Raw genomic sequence first — 8182 nt, forward strand, 5'->3', positions numbered from 1 at the left:
CTAACATTATTTCGTATGGTGGGTCGTAGACCATCCATGAAGTGTCTAAGCTTCTCCGTAGCATCCCTCGCAATAAGGGGTACAAAGTGACAACCCCTATCAAATTTCCTTACAAACTCAGCAACAGTCGAGTCTCCCTGACCGAGGCTCATAAACTCCCTCTTCAGTCGTCCTCTAACATCAGCAGTAAAATAATTCTCATAGAATATCTCCTTTAATCGAGCCAAAGTAAGAGTAGCGATGTCAATACCATGCTCGGCTCCTTCCCACCATAAAGAAGCATCATCCCTAAACATGTAAGTTGCACACCTCACACGGTCAGTATCCCCCATATTCAGATAACGAAAGTGCACCTCGAGTGCACGAATCCAAGCCCTAGCAGCAAAGGGATCAGTGGTGCCAGAAAATTCCTTTGGCGCTAGCCTCCAGAACTGGTCATAAACATCGGGCTGTGGCCTAGAAGCATGCTGAAACTGCTCAAATAAATGGGTCATGCCCTCAAGTGTGCGAACATCATCATCCCCATTAGGAGGCTGGGGTGGATTCCCTTGACGATTCTCATTATTCTCAGCTTGATTCTCAATAACAGGGGCACGTCTGGGAGGTATTTTATCTTAACATTTTCCAAATTCTAACGCAACCAATATGCATTTAAATCTAAGTTTTCTAACCATGCATCATATCTTAATTCATTTTTTAGCAATTTAAGCACATAAAGCATATATCCTCAAAAAGCTAGTATACATTTGACGTAAACATATAATTCATGTAATCATGCAGGTAGCATCATATAAATCATATAAAGCATGTAAACTTACAAATTTGAGGCTTGATGACTGAGCCCCCCGACACTGATGGTGGCACAACCCTTTACAGAACCATTGCTCTTATACTAACTAAAACGTCCACGACTCGTTTTGCTTAAAAAGTACTAATTTTTTTTTAAAACCTCTTATAAATTCGTCCGAACATGTACAAAATAAGTAAAGTATTTTTGCACCTTTTTTAAAATAAAACAACCAACTAGTATTTGAAAATCAAAGGAAATAGTCAAACATAAAATCGTCAAACGTTTTACCAAACCTTAAAAAAACAATAATTTAAAAAGTATATTCCATACTAAAACCTCTCAAAAACCACTAAAAGCATAAATAAAAGTCGTAAAATTTTTAACGTAAATAATAAACTTAAAATCATAAGTGCGAAAAAATAGAAGCGCTGGTCCTCGGGTTATGTGCACCGACAGTCCAGCAAAGTCAACCATCAAGACCTCCATCAAACTCACCTGCATCAATCACACCTAGTGAGTTTAAAGACTCAACACATCATAATCTTTAAAAAAAGTAATACATATACAACTTACATACAACAGTGAAAATATTTTTACGTAAAATAACATTTCATGAACATGCATAACTTTACACTCAACATTTTTCCTTTTTATCATTCAATATCATATATCCTTTCATCATAAGCATAAACCTTTATTTTTTTTCCTTTTATTAAATTCGGATCGTTAATCGTGACTTTCCTCTCCTCATAAGGTCGATGGATCCATCTACATGTAACCACAGTACTGGTCGGCGGGGACATCAGCGACACTCTCACCCATCAACTAAGCCTTGGCCTATCCTTACCATATGGAAATACGTTCGTCGGACTCTCTCTGAGGCCTTCTCGCGTAGACGGGCTCCCTCTGAAGCTTTCTCCTATAAATGGGCTCCATCTGAGGCCTTCTCCCGTAAATGGGCTCACTCTAGGGTCTTTTCCCTCACGACGTCCCAATTCATATCATCATATCATCATAATAGTCACAATTACTTCACTTCCTCCAATGTTTCACATTTGCATCACTTTATAAAAATCATGCATTTAATATCATTTTTCTTTTAAAAACAAACATGCAACATTTCTTTTAACTTTATCGTTTCCTCATAAATTTCATAAATAATCATAAAATTCCATAAACTTTCAAAATAAACCTTTTAGCATATAAAACAGCATTCAGAGCACTGCCACGACGTTTACTAATTTTCGGGTGTAAAATTACCGTTTTACCTCTAGACGTAAAATTTCACGTTTTTGATGTTTCCTTAATTTCATTGACTCTAACATGTCCCAAATATAAATATTTAATCTTAAATAAATTTTCCCATAATTTTATTTAGCATAAACACTAGACTTTTTAATTAATCTTCAATTAATCATTTTTAATACGTTTTAATCCCGAATAATTTCAAATTTTAATATAAAATTGATAAATTTAAAACTTAGACTTTTTATATTATTTTTGCCCTCGTGAACCATGACTCGACCCCCGTGAGCCATGTTTCGATTTTATTTTCAACAAGGAAAACATAAGTTCACGCCTAGACTTATCCTCGAGCCATCTCCAATTTTTGTCGAGCCATGCTCGAACCATCATGAACCAACCTCGAGCCAACCCTCCCTTGGACCCTACTGGACCCTAAGAACCAAATGAAAATAAACCTAGCCTCAAAACCGAACCTCACAAACTGATGCATGAAGTGGCCGAGACTTATTTTGTGAGTGGACAACAAGTTTGTGTGGCTAGGACTCTAGCCATCGAACCAGCCCTTCAACCAGCCTCTTGTGCACCCACCTAGACCATAACCCCTTGATCTATCCCAGCCATAGCCCCCTAGCCGAGCCCCTGAGCCCATGCGCGCTGCTGCACCAATAGCGCGCAACATGGCTCTTCTATCGGGTGGGAGTCCTAGCATGCTAGGACTCCTCCCTAGCCCTTGACTCGAGTCCTAGCATGTCTAGGACTCCTTCCTTGACTCATACCAGACCCTAGCTAGCCCTGGCCCCAAGATAGACCAAGCCCAACCTTTACTCCCTAATACCGAGCCCTCAAGACACACCCACGCAATATCGGTTCCAGCTTGTGTTCATGTGTGTGCAACATGTTTTCGTGCATGTTCTAGGACCCTAAAGCTTCATATAAACACCCTTGATCATATTACTAACATGGCAGCCCTCTTAAACACATAACAATCCTGATTTTTCATCAAATTCAAGCCTTAAAAATGTTTCATGTTGCAACTTTTTTTCCATGAAAACCGATTTTAAATAATTACTATGATGTGAATGATGAGTAAAAAAGAGAATATTGCGTGCCTTTGCATATTTTACGCACGAATAATAGTTGATGATTGAAGAACGACAACGAGGAGGACCTTGGCTTGAAGAACTAAGAAGAACTTGATGCTTTTCCCTTCAAATCTCCTTGTGTGTGCCGTGTATATGCTGGTGGGGGAGAGTTTGTACATTCAAGGGGTGTGGGGCGTGGGATGATATGGGGTTTAGGGTAGATTTTAGTATATTATATAGTTAATTAATCAGTAAAAAAGCTTAGGCCCATTAGTGGAGTTAATTAGGCCCATTAGTGTTTAATTAAAATAATAAAAATTATTTTGAGTAGAAAAGTTTTGGAATTTATTAGCCGGGTTGCCAACACGTTCGTGTTTTTGTTGAAAATTCAACAACGATAAAATTTACGTCCAGGCATATAAAATCAACTAAAAACCACTTATTTTCAAAAATATAAAAAAACATCAATCATATTTTAAATAATTAAAAACAATTATTTAATAAAAACATTTTCCATTTTTCAGCCATCGGTTTCCGTTCCTCTATCGCAACTTGAATAACCCTTAAAATTACATTTTAATGTATGTAAGTAGAAAAACTACTAAAACATCATATAAACATGTCGCATAATCAATTCAGCAATCAAAATCATTTATTTAACCATTTTTCATATTCCCTAGATTTGCATGCAGTTGGATTACGTCATCTTAATTTTGGACCTTACAAATAACCTTCGTCGGCTACAGCCGCTCCTCATCATCACTGAACACAACTCCCGCCCTTCAAAACAATTCTGATATAATGGTGGGAAAGAAAAGACCGATGTGGCTGTTATGAATGCTCATCATGATTTGAGAATTGATGAGCTTGCCCACATTGATGTCGTATTCCTGAGATAAATCAAATAGAACCACTGACCGCTCCTTTTGTACCTCGTTCTTGTGTGAGACTGACATTATTCTCATTGCCAAAAACAAATACCATAGGGCAATATCGGCCGTCAAATATTTCTCGTCAAAACAACTCGGTGGCCCCCCTAATGGTTTCCAGGTCGCCCTTGGAGGACACAGAGTCTCGATTATCATAGTGTAATCAGGGGCAGCGACCAATGCCTCCAAGTGGGAGTCGTCAACCTCGGCCATTTTTAAAAGTGTGTTAATTGTGACCGAATCAAATGAAACGAGTCGACCCCAAAAGCCTTTCCATCCGTCCTTTCACCCGCATTGGCATAAAATTTTCTAACCACAAACACAACAACAGCATTTGGCTGATTTCAAAACTTATCCCATCCCCGCCTACTCAAACTTGTAAGAGGCCCAAGATGTCTATCATCAAATTGACTACGAAATCCCCATTCGGAAATTGGGTTTCGATGAATCTTAGCATGATCATACCGAGCCATAGCTGCCTCATTGAAAAATCAAGTTCTATCAATTGAAGAAGTTGAGGAAAAGCTGGAGTTACCTTTCAATTTCTTGGAGGCCATGACAACAGACGGTGGAGATGATGACCGGAGGGAGGATGCTGCTTGATTCTTAACGAGGAGTGAGAGCCACACGCTTGAAACTTGTCTTGACAGATTTCTGCTGAAGAAAACGAGAGGGAGGCGCATATTAGTGTAGGGTTTAGGTGAAATTTTCGTGCAGAGTGAAGGGGAAAAGAAAAGGGACACCTATTTACAGGCAGTCGCGCCCGAGCGGTAAGATTCTACCGTCCGAGCGCGAACTGCATTGTAATTTATGCACGGGTGGAGGCGTTCGCGCTCGAGCGGAAACATATTACCGCTCGGTCGCGAACTTGCACATTATTTTTCATTTTCAAATTTATTTTAAAATCCAAATAAAGAAAAACACATCTAGTTTAAAGACTTAGCTAAATAAAAGAAAAATAAAAACGAGTAAGAAGGGAAAGAAACTATTTATTAATTTATAGTCGAGAGCTATACTATAGGTTCCTCTCATCTTTGATTGTGTTGGAATCGAGCGACTCCAATTTATGACTCCATTGTGAAACCCAAATAATGCTTTAGTCGTTGAGCATTGACTGTGAACGGCTCATTTTTTCCATCTCTCACAGTTACGGCTCCCGAGGAAAACACTTTGGTGATCATGTAAGAGCCCGTCCATCTTGACTTGAGCTTGCCAGGAAATAAGCACAGCTTGGAGTTGTACAGTAGCACCGCTTCGCCTTCTTTGAATTCCCTCAGTGTAATGCGCTTGTCTTGTGCTTACTTTTTACGCCCCTTGTAGGTCAATGCCAGGTCATAGGCTTGACCCCTGAATTCTTCCAGTTGGTCCAATCGGAGCAACCTGTGTTCACCTGAAAGAGCAAAATCAAGATTCAGTGCTTTTGTTTCCCAATAAGCTCTATGTTCTAACTCGAAAGAGGTAAATGACACGCTTTTCCAAAAAGTAGCCGATACGGTGTTGTGCCTATAGGTGTCTTAAATGAAGTCTATACGCCCAAAGCGGATCATCTAACCTCAACGACTAGTCCTTTCGATTTATCCCCACAACCTTCTCCAGAATCCTCTTGATCTCGCGATTCGACACCTCCACTTGACCACTTGTTTGGGGGTGATAGGGAATGGAGATTTTATGAGTGACCCCATATTTTTCCAAAAGGTTTTCAAAAGGTTTATTGCAAAAATGGGTGCCACCATCACTAATGATTGCTCGTGGTATTCCAAATCTGTTGAAAATATTTTTCTTTAAAAATTTCAGCACCACTTGAGCATCATTCATGGCATATGATTCCGCCTCCACCCATTTGGAGACATAGGCAACCGCAACCAAAATATATTTTTTCGTGAAAGAATTTGGAAACGGTCCCATGAAATCTATCCCCCAGACATCAAAGACTTCACACTCGATAATATTATTTGAAGACATTTCATGACAATTAGAAATGTTATATGAGTGCTGGCATATATCACAAAAGAGGACAAATGAACGTTCATCTTTAAATAGAGTTGGCCAATAAAAACCACATTCGAGTACCTTGGATGTCGTTCGTGTGGGTCCAATATGACAACATACCTCGCGGTCATGACAGTGACTAAGAATCGATCACATCTGTTCCTCCGTTGCACATTTCCTTATCATGGTATCTGCACAGATTTTTAAAAGGAAAGGTTCCTCCCAAAAATAATATTTCACGTGCGTAAAAAATTTTTTTCTTGGGTGAAATGTTAAATTTGGGGTGTGGGGTGAGCCTTTGACAATAAAATTATCAAAATCCGCAAACCATGGAAAATTTTTCACCTCCAACAACTGCTCATCCAGCAGATGGCCAGTCTAAGCGAGTGATTCAGATATTGGAAGATTTGTAGCGAGCATGTGTGATAGATTTCCATGGGAATTGGGAATCGAAACTACCCCTAGTGGATTTTACCTGCAACAACAGTTTTCAATTATCTATAGGTATGGCTCCCTACGAAACACTGTATGGAAGGAAGTGCAGATCGCCGATTCATTGGGATGAAGTCGGTGAGAGATCAGAACTTGACCAAGAGATTGTTCAGCAGACTGCAGAAGTAGTGGCCAAGATCCGAGACAGGATGAAGACCGCCTAGAGTCGCCAAAAGATTTATGCTGACAAGATAAAAAGGGATCTCTAATTGTCCGTAGGAAATCACGTATTCGTGAAAATAGCACCTACGAAGGGTGTTATAAGGTTTGGGAAGATAGGCAAGATGAGTCTAAGATTCATTGGGCCATTCGAAATTCTTGACAGAGTTTGGACAATTGCATATCGTGTAGCTCTACCGCCAAATTTGGCTGGAGTACACAATGTGTTCCACGTTTCGATGATGAGGAAGTATATGGAAAATCCTTCGTATGTTTTGAGTTATGAGGCGTTGCAGCTTGCTCCAGATCTGTCATGTGAAGAAAGACATGTCCGAATTCTAGACAGACATGAACAGAGACTTCGGAACAAAGTGACCAAGTTGGTGAAAGTCCAATGGCTGATTCAATCAGTGGAGTAGACAATTTGGGAGGCCAAAGCAGATATGAGAAGTCGCTACCCGGTGTTTTTTGGTAAGATCTAATTTCGAAGACGAAATTTATTTAAGTGAGGGAAAAATTGTAGATCCCAGAATCAGTAACACGTAAACCATGCATTTATTAAATTGTTAAATTATTTATTTAATTTTAAAATGATTTTAACGATACATGATTTATGATTTGCATTATTTTAAATTATCACATGTTTATTTGATGCACGTTAAAACGCCTTCTTGAGTTTTATGTTTCAGGCAAATATTCGAGGCGGGATCGGAGAAAAGAGACCGATGACGATTTAGGCGATTTATGAATAATGGGGTATTTTAATCCAAGTCAAGAAAATTTGTATTTTAAGTGATTTATGAAATTTTAATCATTTTAAAGCCTAATTTAATTTATTAGGTGATTTTAAGATTTTAAGCTTTTCAAAATACTAAATTTTGAAAATTTGGTAACTAATTATTTTATTAAATCTTTGAGTGAGATTAAATAATTAGTTATTATTATTTTATCACTAATTATTTAACTAAGCATTTTTTTAGTCCCTAATTAACCCCCCAATCAAACACACCCCCCATCGGCACACACACAACACACACAAACATTGGCAAATTTGAGAAAAAAGCTAGGGTTCTTGAGCCTTCTTTCAACAGCCACCATTCCTTGCAAATTTCTAAAGATTCACGTTCATTTTATAGCAAGAAATCGTGCAGCAAGCGTCTCCCGATCATCCCTCGTAATCCACCGTGTCGGTATTCATTATCTTTGTGCATTTCAACGCAAACGCATGTATAATATTTCATTTTTCCACATCGATCTTGTCATAGTAAATATTTTGATGCATATGAAGTGTAAAAATCCGTGTATGTTATGCAAAGTTTGAGTAATGATGCTTGGAACGAATTTGGAACCGCTTATAGATCTCAAAAACTGAATCTGCTGTCATTTCAAATCCTGCCAATTTTCCTTCCGTTTTCTGGAAAACTTTCAACATATAAAACGTAGTAATTTTTGTTATCTTTGATTTGACAGTAAATTCGTAACTGTCAAACAAAAAA

This window comes from Primulina tabacum, chromosome 2 (assembly GCF_025594145.1).
Source record: "Primulina tabacum isolate GXHZ01 chromosome 2, ASM2559414v2, whole genome shotgun sequence".
NCBI classification, from domain to species: domain Eukaryota; kingdom Viridiplantae; phylum Streptophyta; class Magnoliopsida; order Lamiales; family Gesneriaceae; genus Primulina; species Primulina tabacum.